Source organism: Salmo salar, chromosome 09, assembly GCF_965601325.2.
Source record: "Salmo salar chromosome 09, fSalSal1, whole genome shotgun sequence".
Lineage (NCBI taxonomy): Eukaryota > Metazoa > Chordata > Actinopteri > Salmoniformes > Salmonidae > Salmo > Salmo salar.
In genome coordinates, this window is record NC_138299.1 from 101,785,861 (window position 1) to 101,804,854 (window position 18,994).

Consider the following 18,994-nt stretch of genomic DNA (forward strand, 5'->3'; position numbering starts at 1 on the left):
GCCAAACACAGTACCTGGAGCTGCAGCAGAACTACAGTTAAATACACCTGGGCCAAACACAGTACCTGGAGCTGCAGCAGTACTACAGTTAAATACACCTGGGCCAAACACAGTACCTGGAGCTGCAGCAGTACTACAGTTAAATACCCTGGGCCAAACACAGAAACTGGAGCTGCAGCAGTACTACAGTTAAATACCCTGGGCCAAACACATTACCTGGAGCTGCAGCAGAACTACAGTTAAATACCCCTGGGCCAAACACATTACCTGGAGCTGCAGCAGAACTACAGTTAAATACACAGAACTACAGTTAAATACACCTGGACCAAACACAGTACCTGGAGCTGCAGCAGAACTATAGTTAAATACACTAGGGCCAAACACAGTACCTGGAGCTGCAGCAGTAATACAGTTAAATACCCTGGGCCAAACACAGAAACTGGAGCTGCAGCAGTACTACAGTTAAATACCCTGGGCCAAACACATTACCTGCAGCTGCAACAGAACTACAGTTAAATAACCCTGGGCCAAACACATTAACTGGAGCTGCAGCAGAACTACAGTTAAATACACCTGGGCCAAACACATTACCTGGAGCTGAAGCAGAACTAGAGTTAAATACACCTGGGCCAAACACAGTACCTGGAGCTGCAGCAGAACTACAGTTAAATACACCTGGGCCAAACACAGTACCTGGAGCTGCAGCAGTACTACAGTTAAATACCCTGGGCCAAACACAGAAACAGGATATGCAGCAGTACTACAGTGAAATACCCTGGGCTAAACACATTACCTGGAGCTGCAGCAGTACTACAGTTAAATACCCTGGGCCAAACACAGAAACTGGAGCTGCAGCAGTACTACAGTTAAATACCCTGGGCCAAACACATTACCTGGAGCTGCAGCAGAACTACAGTTAAATACACCTGGGCCAAACACAGTACCTGGAGCTGCAGCAGAACTACAGTTAAATACACCTGGGCCAAACACAGTACCTGGAGCTGCAGCAGTACTACAGTTAAATACACCTGGGCCAAACACAGTACCTGGAGCTGCAGCAGTACTACAGTTAAATACCCTGGGCCAAACACAGAAACTGGAGCTGCAGCAGTACTACAGTTAAATACCCTGGGCCAAACACATTACCTGGAGCTGCAGCAGAACTACAGTTAAATACCCCTGGGCCAAACACATTACCTGGAGCTGCAGCAGAACTACAGTTAAATACACAGAACTACAGTTAAATACACCTGGGCCAAACACAGTACCTGGAGCTGCAGCAGAACTATAGTTAAATACCCTGGGCCAAACACAGAAACTGGAGCTGCAGCAGTACTACAGTTAAATACCCTGGGCCAAACACATTACCTGCAGCTGCAACAGAACTACAGTTAAATAACCCTGGGCCAAACACATTAACTGGAGCTGCAGCAGAACTACAGTTAAATACACCTGGGCCAAACACATTACCTGGAGCTGAAGCAGAACTAGAGTTAAATACACCTGGGCCAAACACAGTACCTGGAGCTGCAGCAGAACTACAGTTAAATACACCTGGGCCAAACACAGTACCTGGAGCTGCAGCAGAACTACAGTTAAATACACCTGGGCCAAACACAGTACCTGGAGCTGCAGCAGAACTACAGTTAATTACACCTGGGCCAAACACAGTACCTGGAGCTGCAGCAGTACTACAGTTAAATACCCTGGGCCAAACACAGAAACAGGATATGCAGCAGTACTACAGTTAAATACCCTGGGCTAAACACATTACCTGGAGCTGCAGCAGTACTACAGTTAAATACCCTGGGCCAAACACAGAAACTGGAGCTGCAGCAGTACTACAGTTAAATACCCTGGGCCAAACACATTACCTGGAGCTGCAGCAGAACTACAGTTAAATACCCCTGGGCCAAACACATTACCTGGAGCTGCAGCAGAACTACAGTCAAATACACCTGGGCCAAACTCAGTACCTGGAGCTGCAGCATTACTACAGTTAAATTACACCTGGGCCAGACACAGTACCTGGAGCTGCAGCAGAACTACAGTTAAATACCCCTGGGCCAAACATATTACCTGGAGCTGCAGCAGAACTACAATTAAATACCCCTGGGCCAAACACATTACCTGGAGCTGCAGCAGAACTACAGTCAAATACACCTGGGCCAAACACATTACCTGGAGCTGCAGCAGTACTACAGTTAAATACACCTGGGCCAAACACAGTACCTGGAGCTGCAGCAGAACTACAGTTAAATACCCTGGGCCAAACACGGTACCTGGAGCTGCAGCAGAACTACAGTTAAATACACCTGGGCCAAACACAAAACTGGAGCTGCAGCAGTACTACAGTTAAATACCCTGGGCCAAACACAGTACCTGGAGCTGCAGCAGAACTACAGTTAAATACCCCTGGGCCAAACACATTACCTGGAGCTGCAGCAGAACTACAGTTAAATACACCTGGGCCAAACACAGTACCTGGAGCTGCAGCAGTACTACAGTTAAATACCCTGGGCCAAACACGGAAACTGGAGCTGCAGCAGTACTACAGTTAAATACCCTGGGCCAAACACATTACCTGGAGCTGCAGCAGAACTACAGTTAAATACCCTGGGCCAAACACAGAAACTGGAGCTGTTGCAGTACTACAGTTAAATACCCTGGGCCAAACACATTACCTGGAGCTGCAGCAGAACTACAGTTAAATACCCCTGGGCCAAACACATTACCTGGAGCTGCAGCAGAACTACAGTTAAATACACCTGGGCCAAACACATTACCTGGAGCTGCAGCAGAACTACAGTTAAATACACCTGGGCCAAACACAGTACCTGGAGCTGCAGCAGAACTACAGTTAAATACACCTGGGCCAAACACCGTACCTGGAGCTGCAGCAGAACTACAGTTAAATACACCTGGGCCAAACACAGTACCTGGAGCTGCAGCAGAACTACAGTTAATTACACCTGGGCCAAACACAGTACCTGGAGCTGCAGCAGTACTACTGTTAAATACCCTGGGCCAAACACAGAAACTGGAGCTGCAGCAGTACTACAGTTAAATACCCTGGGCTAAACACATTACCTGGAGCTGCAGCAGTACTACAGTTAAATACCCTGGGCCAAACACAGAAACTGGAGCTGCAGCAGTACTACAGTTAAATACCCTGGGCCAAACACATTACCTGGAGCTGCAGCAGAACTACAGTTAAATACCCCTGGGCCAAACACATTACCTGGAGCTGCAGCAGAACTACAGTCAAATACACCTGGGCCAAACTCAGTACCTGGAGCTGCAGCATTACTACAGTTAAATTACCCCTGTGCCAAACACAGTACCTGGAGCTGCAGCAGAACTACAGTTAAATACCCCTGGGCCAAACATATTACCTGGAGCTGCAGCAGAACTACAGTTAAATACCCCTGGGCCAAACACATTACCTGGAGCTGCAGTAGAACTACAGTCAAATACACCTGGGCCAAACACATTACCTGGAGCTGCAGCAGTACTACAGTTAAATACACCTGGGCCAAACACAGTACCTGGAGCTGCAGCAGAACTACAGTTAAATACCCTGGGCCAAACACAGTACCTGGAGCTGCAGCAGAACTACAGTTAAATACACCTGGGCCAAACACAGTACCTGGAGCTGCAGCAGAACTACAGTTAAATACACCTGGGCCAAACACAGTACCTGGACCTGCAGCAGAACTACAGTTAAATACCCCTGGGCCAAACACATTACCTGGAGCTGCAGCAGAACTACAGTCAAATACCCTGGGCCAAACACATTACCTGGAGCTGCAGCAGTACTACAGTTAAATACACCTGGGCCAAACACAGTACCTGGAGCTGCAGCAGAACTACAGTTAAATACCCTGGGCCAAACACAGTACCTGGAGCTGCAGCAGAACTACAGTTAAATACACCTGGGCCAAACACAGTACCTGGACCTGCAGCAGAACTACAGTTAAATACACCTGGGCCAAACACAGTACCTGGACCTGCAGCAGAACTACAGTTAAATACACCTGGGCCAAACACCGTACCTGGAGCTGCAGCAGAACTACAGTTAAATACACCTGGGCCAAACACAGTACCTGGAGCTGCAGCAGAACTACAGTTAATTACACCTGGGCCAAACACAGTACCTGGAGCTGCAGCAGTACTACTGTTAAATACCCTGGGCCAAACACAGAAACTGGAGCTGCAGCAGTACTACAGTTAAATACCCTGGGCTAAACACATTACCTGGAGCTGCAGCAGTACTACAGTTAAATACCCTGGGCCAAACACAGAAACTGGAGCTGCAGCAGTACTACAGTTAAATACCCTGGGCCAAACACATTACCTGGAGCTGCAGCAGAACTACAGTTAAATACCCCTGGGCCAAACACATTATCTGGAGCTGCAGCAGAACTACAGTTAAATACACCTGGGCCAAACACAGTACCTGGAGCTGCAGCAGAACTACAGTTAAATACACCTGGGCCAAACACATTACCTGGAGCTGCAGCAGAACTACAGTTAAATACCCCTGGGCCAAACACATTATCTGGAGCTGCAGCAGAACTACAGTTAAATACACCTGGGCCAAACACAGTACCTGGAGCTGCAGCAGAACTACAGGTAAATACACCTGGGCCAAACACAGTACCTGGACCTGCAGCAGAACTACAGTTAAATACCCCTGGGCCAAACACATTACCTGGAGCTGCAGCAGAACTACAGTCAAATACACCTGGGCCAAACACATTACCTGGAGCTGCAGCAGTACTACAGTTAAATACACCTGGGCCAAACACAGTACCTGGAGCTGCAGCAGAACTACAGTTAAATACCCTGGGCCAAACACAGTACCTGGAGCTGCAGCAGAACTACAGTTAAATACACCTGGGCCAAACACAGTACCTGGACCTGCAGCAGAACTACAGTTAAATACACCTGGGCCAAACACAGTACCTGGACCTGCAGCAGAACTACAGTTAAATACACCTGGGCCAAACACCGTACCTGGAGCTGCAGCAGAACTACAGTTAAATACACCTGGGCCAAACACAGTACCTGGAGCTGCAGCAGAACTACAGTTAATTACACCTGGGCCAAACACAGTACCTGGAGCTGCAGCAGTACTACTGTTAAATACCCTGGGCCAAACACAGAAACTGGAGCTGCAGCAGTACTACAGTTAAATACCCTGGGCTAAACACATTACCTGGAGCTGCAGCAGTACTACAGTTAAATACCCTGGGCCAAACACAGAAACTGGAGCTGCAGCAGTACTACAGTTAAATACCCTGGGCCAAACACATTACCTGGAGCTGCAGCAGAACTACAGTTAAATACCCCTGGGCCAAACACATTACCTGGAGCTGCAGCAGAACTACAGTCAAATACACCTGGGCCAAACTCAGTACCTGGAGCTGCAGCATTACTACAGTTAAATTACCCCTGTGCCAAACACAGTACCTGGAGCTGCAGCAGAACTACAGTTAAATACCCCTGGGCCAAACATATTACCTGGAGCTGCAGCAGAACTACAGTTAAATACCCCTGGGCCAAACACATTACCTGGAGCTGCAGCAGAACTACAGTCAAATACACCTGGGCCAAACACATTACCTGGAGCTGCAGCAGTACTACAGTTAAATACACCTGGGCCAAACACAGTACCTGGAGCTGCAGCAGAACTACAGTTAAATACCCTGGGCCAAACACAGTACCTGGAGCTGCAGCAGAACTACAGTTAAATACACCTGGGCCAAACACAGTACCTGGAGCTGCAGCAGAACTACAGTTAAATACACCTGGGCCAAACACATTACCTGGAGCTGCAGCAGTACTACAGTTAAATACACCTGGGCCAAACACAGTACCTGGAGCTGCAGCAGAACTACAGTTAAATACCCTGGGCCAAACACAGTACCTGGAGCTGCAGCAGAACTACAGTTATATACACCTGGGCCAAACACAGTACCTGGACCTGCAGCAGAACTACAGTTAAATACACCTGGGCCAAACACAGTACCTGGACCTGCAGCAGAACTACAGTTAAATACACCTGGGCCAAACACCGTACCTGGAGCTGCAGCAGAACTACAGTTAAATACCCTGGGCCAAACACAGTACCTGGAGCTGCAGCAGAACTACAGTTATATACACCTGGGCCAAACACAGTACCTGGACCTGCAGCAGAACTACCGTTAAATACACCTGGGCCAAACACAGTACCTGGACCTGCAGCAGAACTACAGTTAAATACACCTGGGCCAAACACCGTACCTGGAGCTGCAGCAGAACTACAGTTAAATACACCTGGGCCAAACACAGTACCTGGAGCTGCAGCAGAACTACAGTTAATTACACCTGGGCCAAACACAGTACCTGGAGCTGCAGCAGTACTACTGTTAAATACCCTGGGCCAAACACAGAAACTGGAGCTGCAGCAGTACTACAGTTAAATACCCTGGGCTAAACACATTACCTGGAGCTGCAGCAGTACTACAGTTAAATACCCTGGGCCAAACACAGAAACTGGAGCTGCAGCAGTACTACAGTTAAATACCCTGGGCCAAACACATTACCTGGAGCTGCAGCAGAACTACAGTTAAATACCCCTGGGCCAAACACATTACCTGGAGCTGCAGCAGAACTACAGTCAAATACATCTGGGCCAAACTCAGTACCTGGAGCTGCAGCATTACTACAGTTAAATTACCCCTGTGCCAAACACAGTACCTGGAGCTGCAGCAGAACTACAGTTAAATACCCCTGGGCCAAACATATTACCTGGAGCTGCAGCAGAACTACAGTTAAATACCCCTGGGCCAAACACATTACCTGGAGCTGCAGCAGAACTACAGTCAAATACACCTGGGCCAAACACATTACCTGGAGCTGCAGCAGTACTACAGTTAAATACACCTGGGCCAAACACAGTACCTGGAGCTGCAGCAGAACTACAGTTAAATACCCTGGGCCAAACACAGTACCTGGAGCTGCAGCAGAACTACAGTTAAATACACCTGGGCCAAACACAGTACCTGGAGCTGCAGCAGAACTACAGTTAAATACACCTGGGCCAAACACAGTACCTGGACCTGCAGCAGAACTACAGTTAAATACACCTGGGCCAAACACAGTACCTGGAGCTGCAGCAAAACTACAGTTAAATACACCTGGGCCAAACACAGTACCTGGAGCTGCAGCAGAACTACAGTTAAATACACCTGGGCCAAACACAGTACCTGGAGCTGCAGCAGAACTACAGTTAAATACACCTGGGCCAAACACAGTACCTGGAGCTGCAGCAGAACTACAGTTAAATACACCTGGGCCAAACACAGTACCTGGAGCTGCAGCAGTAATACAGTTAAATACCCTGGGCCAAACACATTACCTGGAGCTGCAGCAGAACTACAGTTAAATACCCCTGGGCCAAACACATTACCTGGAGCTGCAGCAGAACTACAGTTAAATACACCTGGGCCAAACACATTACCTGGAGCTGCAGCAGAACTACAGTTAAATACACCTGGGCCAAACACAGTACCTGGAGCTGCAGCAGAACTACAGTTAAATACACCTGGGCCAAACACAGTACCTGGAGCTGCAGCAGAACTATAGTTAAATACACTTGGGCCAAACACAGTACCTGGAGTTGCAGCAGAACTACAGTTAAATACACCTGGGCCAAACACAGTACCTGGAGCTGCAGCAGTAATACAGTTAAATACCCTGGGCCAAACACAGAAACTGGAGCTGCAGTAGTACTACAGTTAAATACCCTGGGCCAAACACATTACCTGGAGCTGCAGCAGAACTACAGTTAAATACCCCTGTGCCAAACACATTACCTGGAGCTGCAGCAGAACTACAGTTAAATACACCTGGGCCAAACACATTACCTGGAGCTGCAGCAGAACTACAGTTAAATACACCTGGGCCAAACACAGTACCTGGAGCTGCAGCAAAACTACAGTTAAATACACCTGGGCCAAACACAGTACCTGGAGCTGCAGCAGAACTACAGTTAAATACAACTGGGCCAAACACAGTACCTGGAGCTGCAGCAGAACTACAGTTAATTACACCTGGGCCAAACACAGTACCTGGAGCTGCAGCAGTACTACAGTTAAATACCCTGGGCCAAACACAGAAACTGGAGCTGCAGCAGTACTACAGTTAAATATCCTGGGCTAAACACATTACCTGGAGCTGCAGCAGTACTACAGTTAAATACCCTGGGCCAAACACATTACCTGGAGCTGCAGCAGAACTACAGTTAAATACCCCTGGGCCAAACACATTACCTGGAGCTGCAGCAGAACTACAGTCAAATACACCTGGGCCAAACTCAGTACCTGGAGCTGCAGCATTACTACAGTTAAATTACCCCTGGGCCAAACACAGTACCTGGAGCTGCAGCAGAACTACAGTTAAATACCCCTGGGCCAAACATATTACCTGGAGCTGCAGCAGAACTACAGTTAAATACCCCTGGGCCAAACACATTACCTGGAGCTGCAGCAGAACTACAGTCAAATACACCTGGGCCAAACACATTACCTGGAGCTGCAGCAGTACTACAGTTAAATACACCTGGGCCAAACACAGTACCTGGAGCTGCAGCAGAACTACAGTTAAATACCCTGGGCCAAACACAGTACCTGGAGCTGCAGCAGAACTACAGTTAAATACACCTGGGCCAAACACAGTACCTGGAGCTGCAGCAGAACTACAGTTAAATACACCTGGGCCAAACACAGTACCTGGACCTGCAGCAGAACTACAGTTAAATACACCTGGGCCAAACACAGTACCTGGAGCTGCAGCAAAACTACAGTTAAATACACCTGGGCCAAACACAGTACCTGGAGCTGCAGCAGAACTACAGTTAAATACACCTGGGCCAAACACAGTACCTGGAGCTGCAGCAGAACTACAGTTAAATACACCTGGGCCAAACACAGTACCTGGAGCTGCAGCAGAACTACAGTTAAATACACCTGGGCCAAACACAGTACCTGGAGCTGCAGCAGTACTACAGTTAAATACCCTGGGCCAAACACATTACCTGGAGCTGCAGCAGAACTACAGTTAAATACCCCTGGGCCAAACACATTACCTGGAGCTGCAGCAGAACTACAGTTAAATACACCTGGGCCAAACACAGTACCTGGAGCTGCAGCAGAACTACAGTTAAATACACCTGGGCCAAACACAGTACCTGGAGCTGCAGCAGAACTACAGTTAAATACACCTGGGCCAAACACAGTACCTGGAGCTGCAGCAGAACTACAGTTAAATACACCTGGGCCAAACACAGTACCTGGAGCTGCAGCAGAACTACAGTTAAATACACCTGGGCCAAACACAGTACCTGGAGCTGCAGCAGTAATACAGTTAAATACCCTGGGCCAAACACAGAAACTGGAGCTGCAGTAGTACTACAGTTAAATACCCTGGGCCAAACACATTACCTGGAGCTGCAGCAGAACTACAGTTAAATACCCCTGGGCCAAACACATTACCTGGAGCTGCAGCAGAACTACAGTTAAATACACCTGGGCCAAACACATTACCTGGAGCTGCAGCAGAACTACAGTTAAATACACCTGGGCCAAACACAGTACCTGGAGCTGCAGCAAAACTACAGTTAAATACACCTGGGCCAAACACAGTACCTGGAGCTGCAGCAGAACTACAGTTAAATACAACTGGGCCAAACACAGTACCTGGAGCTGCAGCAGAACTACAGTTAATTACACCTGGGCCAAACACAGTACCTGGAGCTGCAGCAGTACTACAGTTAAATACCCTGGGCCAAACACAGAAACTGGAGCTGCAGCAGTACTACAGTTAAATATCCTGGGCTAAACACATTACCTGGAGCTGCAGCAGTACTACAGTTAAATACCCTGGGCCAAACACAGAAACTGGAGCTGCAGCAGTACTACAGTTAAATACCCTGGGCCAAACACATTACCTGGAGCTGCAGCAGAACTACAGTTAAATACCCCTGGGCCAAACACATTACCTGGAGCTGCAGCAGAACTACAGTCAAATACACCTGGGCCAAACTCAGTACCTGGAGCTGCAGCATTACTACAGTTAAATTACCCCTGGGCCAAACACAGCACCTGGAGCTGCAGCAGAACTACAGTTAAATACACCTGGGCCAAACACAGTACCTGGAGCTGCAGCAGAACTACAGTTAAATACACCTGGGCCAAACACAGTACATGGAGCTGCAGCAGAACTAAAGTTAAATACCCCTGGGCCAAACACATTACCTGGAGCTGCAGCAGAACTACAGTCAAATACACCTGGGCCAAACACATTACCTGGAGCTGCAGCAGTACTACAGTTAAATACACCTGGGCCAAACACAGTGCCTGGAGCTGCAGCAGAACTACAGTTAAATACCCTGGGCCAAACACAGTACCTGGAGCTGCAGCAGAACTACAGTTAAATACACCTGGGCCAAACATAAAACTGGAGCTGCAGCAGTACTACATTTAAATACCCTGGGCCAAACACAGTACCTGGAGCTGCAGCAGAACTACAGTTAAATACCCCTGGGCCAAACACATTACCTGGAGCTGCAGCAGAACTACAGTTAAATACACCTGGGCCAAACACAGTAACTGGAGCTGCAGCAGTACTACAGTTAAATACCCTGGGCCAAACACAGAAACTGGAGCTGCAGCAGTACTACAGTTAAATACCCTGGGCCAAACATATTACCTGGAGCTGCAGCAGAACTACAGTTAAATACCCCTGGGCCAAACACATTACCTGGAGCTGCAGCAGAACTACAGTCAAATACACCTGGGCCAAACACATTACCTGGAGCTGCAGCAGTACTACAGTTAAATACACCTGGGCCAAACACAGTACCTGGAGCTGCAGCAGAACTACAGTTAAATACCCTGGGCCAAACACAGTACCTGGAGCTGCAGCAGAACTACAGTTAAATACACCTGGGCCAAACACAAAACTGGAGCTGCAGCAGCACTACAGTTAAATACCCTGGGCCAAACACAGTACCTGGAGCTGCAGCAGAACTACAGTTAAATACCCCTGGGCCAAACACATTACCTGGAGCTGCAGCAGAACTACAGTTACATACACCTGGGCCAAACACAGTACCTGGAGCTGCAGCAGTACTACAGTTAAATACCCTGGGCCAAACACAGAAACTGGAGCTGCAGCAGTACTACAGTTAAATACCCTGGGCCAAACACATTACCTGGAGCTGCAGCAGAACTACAGTTAAATACCCCTGGGCCAAACACATTATCTGGAGCTGCAGCAGAACTACAGTTAAATACACCTGGGCCAAACACAGTACCTGGAGCTGCAGCAGAACTACAGTTAAATACACCTGGGCCAAACACAGTACCTGGACCTGCAGCAGAACTACAGTTAAATACACCTGGGCCAAACACAGTACCTGGAGCTGCAGCAGAACTACAGTTAAATACACCTGGGCCAAACACAGTACCTGGAGCTGCAGCAGAACTACAGTTAAATACACCTGGGCCAAACACAGTACCTGGAGCTGCAGCAGAACTACAGTTAAATACACCTGGGCCAAACACAGTACCTGGAGCTGCAGCAGAACTACAGTTAAATACACCTGGGCCAAACACAGTACCTGGAGCTGCAGCAGTACTACAGTTAAATACACCTGGGCCAAACACAGTACCTGGAGCTGCAGCAGTACTACAGTTAAATACCCTGGGCCAAACACAGAAACTGGAGCTGCAGCAGTACTACAGTTAAATACCCTGGGCCAAACACATTACCTGGAGCTGCAGCAGAACTACAGTTAAATACCCCTGGGTCAAACACATTACCTGGAGCTGCAACAGAACTACAGTTAAATACACCTGGGCCAAACACATTACCTGGAGCTGCAGCAGAACTACAGTTAAATACACAGAACTACAGTTAAATACACCTGGGCCAAACACAGTACCTGGAGCTGCAGCAGAACTATAGTTAAATACACTTGGGCCAAACACAGTACCTGGAGTTGCAGCAGAACTACAGTTAAATACACCTGGGCCAAACACAGTACCTGGAGCTGCAGCAGAACTACAGTTAAATACACCTGGGCCAAACACAGTACCTGGAGCTGCAGCAGTAATACAGTTAAATACCCTGGGCCAAACACAGAAACTGGAGCTGCAGCAGTACTACAGTTAAATACCCTGGGCCAAACACATTACCTGCAGCTGCAACAGAACTACAGTTAAATACCCCTGGGCCAAACACATTAACTGGAGCTGCAGCAGAACTACAGTTAAATACACCTGGGCCAAACACATTACCTGGAGCTGCAGCAGAACTAGAGTTAAATACACCTGGGCCAAACACAGTACCTGGAGCTGCAGCAGAACTACAGTTAAATACCCTGGGCCAAACACAGTACCTGGAGCTGCAGCAGAACTACAGTTAAATACCCCTGGGCCAAACACATTACCTGGAGCTGCAGCAGAACTACAGTCAAATACACCTGGGCCAAACACATTACCTGGAGCTGCAGCAGTACTACAGTTAAATACACCTGGGCCAAACACAGTACCTGGAGCTGCAGCAGAACTACAGTTAAATACCCTGGGCCAAACACAGTACCTGGAGCTGCAGCAGAACTACAGTTAAATACACCTGGGCCAAACACAGTACCTGGAGCTGCAGCAGAACTACAGTTAAATACACCTGGGCCAAACACAGTACCTGGACCTGCAGCAGAACTACAGTTAAATACACCTGGGCCAAACACAGTACCTGGAGCTGCAGCAAAACTACAGTTAAATACACCTGGGCCAAACACAGTACCTGGAGCTGCAGCAGAACTACAGTTAAATACACCTGGGCCAAACACAGTACCTGGAGCTGCAGCAGAACTACAGTTAAATACACCTGGGCCAAACACAGTACCTGGAGCTGCAGCAGAACTACAGTTAAATACCCTGGGCCAAACACAGTACCTGGAGCTGCAGCAGAACTACAGTTAAATACACCTGGGCCAAACACAGTACCTGGAGCTGCAGCAGAACTACAGTTAAATACACCTGGGCCAAACACAGTACCTGGAGCTGCAGCAGAACTACAGTTAAATACACCTGGGCCAAACACAGTACCTGGAGCTGCAGCAGAACTACAGTTAAATACACCTGGGCCAAACACAGTACCTGGACCTGCAGCAGAACTACAGTTAAATACACCTGGGCCAAACACAGTACCTGGAGCTGCAGCAAAACTACAGTTAAATACACCTGGGCCAAACACAGTACCTGGAGCTGCAGCAGAACTACAGTTAAATACACCTGGGCCAAACACAGTACCTGGAGCTGCAGCAGAACTACAGTTAAATACACCTGGGCCAAACACAGTACCTGGAGCTGCAGCAGAACTACAGTTAAATACACCTGGGCCAAACACAGTACCTGGAGCTGCAGCAGTACTACAGTTAAATACCCTGGGCCAAACACATTACCTGGAGCTGCAGCAGAACTACAGTTAAATACCCCTGGGCCAAACACATTACCTGGAGCTGCAGCAGAACTACAGTTAAATACACCTGGGCCAAACACATTACCTGGAGCTGCAGCAGAACTACAGTTAAATACACCTGGGCCAAACACAGTACCTGGAGCTGCAGCAGAACTACAGTTAAATACACCTGGGCCAAACACAGTACCTGGAGCTGCAGCAGAACTATAGTTAAATACACTTGGGCCAAACACAGTACCTGGAGTTGCAGCAGAACTACAGTTAAATACACCTGGGCCAAACACAGTACCTGGAGCTGCAGCAGTAATACAGTTAAATACCCTGGGCCAAACACAGAAACTGGAGCTGCAGTAGTACTACAGTTAAATACCCTGGGCCAAACACATTACCTGGAGCTGCAGCAGAACTACAGTTAAATACCCCTGTGCCAAACACATTACCTGGAGCTGCAGCAGAACTACAGTTAAATACACCTGGGCCAAACACATTACCTGGAGCTGCAGCAGAACTACAGTTAAATACACCTGGGCCAAACACAGTACCTGGAGCTGCAGCAAAACTACAGTTAAATACACCTGGGCCAAACACAGTACCTGGAGCTGCAGCAGAACTACAGTTAAATACAACTGGGCCAAACACAGTACCTGGAGCTGCAGCAGAACTACAGTTAATTACACCTGGGCCAAACACAGTACCTGGAGCTGCAGCAGTACTACAGTTAAATACCCTGGGCCAAACACAGAAACTGGAGCTGCAGCAGTACTACAGTTAAATATCCTGGGCTAAACACATTACCTGGAGCTGCAGCAGTACTACAGTTAAATACCCTGGGCCAAACACAGAAACTGGAGCTGCAGCAGTACTACAGTTAAATACCCTGGGCCAAACACATTACCTGGAGCTGCAGCAGAACTACAGTTAAATACCCCTGGGCCAAACACATTACCTGGAGCTGCAGCAGAACTACAGTCAAATACACCTGGGCCAAACTCAGTACCTGGAGCTGCAGCATTACTACAGTTAAATTACCCCTGGGCCAAACACAGCACCTGGAGCTGCAGCAGAACTACAGTTAAATACACCTGGGCCAAACACAGTACCTGGAGCTGCAGCAGAACTACAGTTAAATACACCTGGGCCAAACACAGTACATGGAGCTGCAGCAGAACTAAAGTTAAATACCCCTGGGCCAAACACATTACCTGGAGCTGCAGCAGAACTACAGTCAAATACACCTGGGCCAAACACATTACCTGGAGCTGCAGCAGTACTACAGTTAAATACACCTGGGCCAAACACAGTGCCTGGAGCTGCAGCAGAACTACAGTTAAATACCCTGGGCCAAACACAGTACCTGGAGCTGCAGCAGAACTACAGTTAAATACACCTGGGCCAAACATAAAACTGGAGCTGCAGCAGTACTACATTTAAATACCCTGGGCCAAACACAGTACCTGGAGCTGCAGCAGAACTACAGTTAAATACCCCTGGGCCAAACACATTACCTGGAGCTGCAGCAGAACTACAGTTAAATACACCTGGGCCAAACACAGTAACTGGAGCTGCAGCAGTACTACAGTTAAATACCCTGGGCCAAACACAGAAACTGGAGCTGCAGCAGTACTACAGTTAAATACCCTGGGCCAAACATATTACCTGGAGCTGCAGCAGAACTACAGTTAAATACCCCTGGGCCAAACACATTACCTGGAGCTGCAGCAGAACTACAGTCAAATACACCTGGGCCAAACACATTACCTGGAGCTGCAGCAGAACTACAGTTAAATACACCTGGGCCAAACACAGTACCTGGAGCTGCAGCAGAACTACAGTTAAATACACCTGGGCCAAACACAGTACCTGGAGCTGCAGCAGAACTACAGTTAAATACACCTGGGCCAAACACAAAACTGGAGCTGCAGCAGCACTACAGTTAAATACCCTGGGCCAAACACAGTACCTGGAGCTGCAGCAGAACTACAGTTAAATACCCCTGGGCCAAACACATTACCTGGAGCTGCAGCAGAACTACAGTTACATACACCTGGGCCAAACACAGTACCTGGAGCTGCAGCAGTACTACAGTTAAATACCCTGGGCCAAACACAGAAACTGGAGCTGCAGCAGTACTACAGTTAAATACCCTGGGCCAAACACATTACCTGGAGCTGCAGCAGAACTACAGTTAAATACCCCTGGGTCAAACACATTACCTGGAGCTGCAACAGAACTACAGTTAAATACACCTGGGCCAAACACATTACCTGGAGCTGCAGCAGAACTACAGTTAAATACACAGAACTACAGTTAAATACACCTGGGCCAAACACAGTACCTGGAGCTGCAGCAGAACTATAGTTAAATACACTTGGGCCAAACACAGTACCTGGAGTTGCAGCAGAACTACAGTTAAATACACCTGGGCCAAACACAGTACCTGGAGCTGCAGCAGAACTACAGTTAAATACACCTGGGCCAAACACAGTACCTGGAGCTGCAGCAGTAATACAGTTAAATACCCTGGGCCAAACACAGAAACTGGAGCTGCAGCAGTACTACAGTTAAATACCCTGGGCCAAACACATTACCTGCAGCTGCAACAGAACTACAGTTAAATACCCCTGGGCCAAACACATTAACTGGAGCTGCAGCAGAACTACAGTTAAATACACCTGGGCCAAACACATTACCTGGAGCTGCAGCAGAACTAGAGTTAAATACACCTGGGCCAAACACAGTACCTGGAGCTGCAGCAGAACTACAGTTAAATACACCTGGGCCAAACACAGTACCTGGAGCTGCAGCAGAACTACAGTTAAATACACCTGGGCCAAACACAGTACATGGAGCTGCAGCAGAACTAAAGTTAAATACCCCTGGGCCAAACACATTACCTGGAGCTGCAGCAGAACTACAGTCAAATACACCTGGGCCAAACACATTACCTGGAGCTGCAGCAGTACTACAGTTAAATACACCTGGGCCAAACACAGTGCCTGGAGCTGCAGCAGAACTACAGTTAAATACCCTGGGCCAAACACAGTACCTGGAGCTGCAGCAGAACTACAGTTAAATACACCTGGGCCAAACATAAAACTGGAGCTGCAGCAGTACTACATTTAAATACCCTGGGCCAAACACAGTACCTGGAGCTGCAGCAGAACTACAGTTAAATACCCCTGGGCCAAACACATTACCTGGAGCTGCAGCAGAACTACAGTTAAATACACCTGGGCCAAACACAGTAACTGGAGCTGCAGCAGTACTACAGTTAAATACCCTGGGCCAAACACAGAAACTGGAGCTGCAGCAGTACTACAGTTAAATACCCTGGGCCAAACATATTACCTGGAGCTGCAGCAGAACTACAGTTAAATACCCCTGGGCCAAACACATTACCTGGAGCTGCAGCAGAACTACAGTCAAATACACCTGGGCCAAACACATTACCTGGAGCTGCAGCAGTACTACAGTTAAATACACCTGGGCCAAACACAGTACCTGGAGCTGCAGCAGAACTACAGTTAAATACCCTGGGCCAAACACAGTACCTGGAGCTGCAGCAGAACTACAGTTAAATACACCTGGGCCAAACACAAAACTGGAGCTGCAGCAGCACTACAGTTAAATACCCTGGGCCAAACACAGTACCTGGAGCTGCAGCAGAACTACAGTTAAATACCCCTGGGCCAAACACATTACCTGGAGCTGCAGCAGAACTACAGTTACATACACCTGGGCCAAACACAGTACCTGGAGCTGCAGCAGTACTACAGTTAAATACCCTGGGCCAAACACAGAAACTGGAGCTGCAGCAGTACTACAGTTAAATACCCTGGGCCAAACACATTACCTGGAGCTGCAGCAGAACTACAGTTAAATACCCCTGGGCCAAACACATTATCTGGAGCTGCAGCAGAACTACAGTTAAATACACCTGGGCCAAACACAGTACCTGGAGCTGCAGCAGAACTACAGTTAAATACACCTGGGCCAAACACAGTACCTGGACCTGCAGCAGAACTACAGTTAAATACACCTGGGCCAAACACAGTACCTGGAGCTGCAGCAGAACTACAGTTAAATACACCTGGGCCAAACACAGTACCTGGAGCTGCAGCAGAACTACAGTTAAATACACCTGGGCCAAACACAGTACCTGGAGCTGCAGCAGTACTACAGTTAAATACCCTGGGCCAAACACAGTACCTGGAGCTGCAGCAGAACTACAGTTAAATACCCCTGGGCCAAACACATTACCTGGAGCTGCAGCAGAACTACAGTTAAATACACCTGGGCCAAACACAGTAACTGGAGCTGCAGCAGTACTACAGTTAAATACCCTGGGCCAAACACAGAAACTGGAGCTGCAGCAGTACTACAGTTAAATACCCTGGGCCAAACATATTACCTGGAGCTGCAGCAGAACTACAGTTAAATACCCCTGGGCCAAACACATTACCTGGAGCTGCAGCAGAACTACAGTCAAATACACCTGGGCCAAACACATTACCTGGAGCTGCAGCAGTACTACAGTTAAATACACCTGGGCCAAACACAGTACCTGGAGCTGCAGCAGAACTACAGTTAAATACCCTGGGCCAAACACAGTACCTGGAGCTGCAGCAGAACTACAGTTAAATACACCTGGGCCAAACACAAAACTGGAGCTGCAGCAGCACTACAGTTAAATACCCTGGGCCAAACACAGTACCTGGAGCTGCAGCAGAACTACAGTTAAATACCCCTGGGCCAAACACATTACCTGGAGCTGCAGCAGAACTTCAGTTACATACACCTGGGCCAAACACAGTACTTGGAGCTGCAGCAGTACTACAGTTAAATACCCTGGGCCAAACACAGAAACTGGAGCTGCAGCAGTACTACATTTAAATACCCTGGGCCAAACACATTACCTGGAGCTGCAGCAGAACTACAGTTAAATACCCCTGGGCCAAACACATTATCTGGAGCTGCAGCAGAACTACAGTTAAATACACCTGGGCCAAACACAGTACCTGGAGCTGCAGCAGAACTACAGTTAAATACACCTGGGCCAAACACAGTACCTGGACCTGCAGCAGAACTACAGTTAAATACACCTGGGCCAAACACAGTACCTGGAGCTGCAGCAGAACTACAGTTAAATACACCTGGGCCAAACACAGTACCTGGAGCTGCAGCAGAACTACAGTTAAATACACCTGGGCCAAACACAGTAACTGGAGCTGCAGCAGTACTACAGTTAAATACCCTGGGCCAAACACAGAAACTGGAGCTGCAGCAGTACTACAGTTAAATACCCTGGGCCAAACATATTACCTGGAGCTGCAGCAGAACTACAGTTAAATACCCCTGGGCCAAACACATTACCTGGAGCTGCAGCAGAACTACAGTCAAATACACCTGGGCCAAACACATTACCTGGAGCTGCAGCAGTACTACAGTTAAATACACCTGG